This window comes from Octodon degus, unplaced genomic scaffold, assembly GCF_000260255.1.
Source record: "Octodon degus isolate 3935 unplaced genomic scaffold, OctDeg1.0 scaffold00136, whole genome shotgun sequence".
NCBI classification, from domain to species: Eukaryota; Metazoa; Chordata; class Mammalia; order Rodentia; family Octodontidae; genus Octodon; species Octodon degus.
The window spans coordinates 1,666,430-1,667,549 of NW_004524712.1; positions in this window are offsets into that span (position 1 = coordinate 1,666,430).

Here is a 1,120-nt window from a genome sequence, read left to right on the forward strand (position 1 = left end):
AAGGAAACCCTGACTCAAAAATAAGAAAAATAAAAGTGTGAAAGTGGCTTTGGAATTACATAATAAAGACTGGGAGAATTTTGAGGCAACTGATAGTAAGATTAGAGCCTTTCCTTAAGAGACTATGGGCAGAAATATGAACATGGACATTTTGGTGAGGGCCCAGAAAAAAAGATAGTGATTATAAAGAAAGTTGCTAATTACAGAGAATACCCGTATCATCACAGATAGGGATGGAAATCTGAATGAAAGGTGCTTCTGGAAAGGTCTCCGATCAAAGGGAAGAACTTGTTAAGCATGCACAAAAGATGACCCTTGTTATATGGTGGCAGAGAACGTGGTCGTTCTCCACTGTTGTATCGTTTTCTGCTGTTGCATGGCAAGCAGAATATGTAAATAATGAACTTTGCATTTAGCTGAAGAGGTTTCTGAGCAATGTGTGGAAGCCGCAGCCTGATTTCTCCTTGCCCCATCTAGTGAGTTGTAATGAGGAATTCTGTGCAGGCCCCTGTGGGGGACTGGCTGCTAGTAGCCAACTTGTAACACCCACCTGAATGGAACCAGTGTGGTGCTGGGCATGGAAGGCCTGTCTGAGGATTGTTGCCAACAAAATAAAAAGAACCAGACAAGAAAAACAGCTCCCCTGGCTGATGCTTCTTAGGCTGCCTTTCCTGGTGAACTTAGCTGTTCTCACTGTCGGAGGCACCCAGAACATCGTTGTCACTGAGGATGCTGCCCTTTACTTTGGAGGTGCTCTGGTCCTTACTTTGAGCATTGTTTTCTCGCTCCAGAGGGGAAGATGGTGCACTATTCAGTGTGTCGGAGAAGCTTGTCATGCTGGCTTTCCTGATGGGAGCTCAGCTGTTACGGCTAGAGGAGCTCAGGACTTCTTATTGCTGAGGATGGCTGTGGTACTTTTGGGGGAGCTCTGGTGCTTACTGTTGTACCCTGTCAAAATTGACCCCATTTTGTTGCCCTTCTAACCTCGCCGAGTTCCTGTTCTGTATGCGCCGACCGCTCCTAATTCCTCACCCCTGTGACTCAAGTCTTATATCTGTTCCCCAAACCTTATCTCAATGAACTATTCCTCCCTCTTTTTGTGGTTTTCAAGCTTAAATAC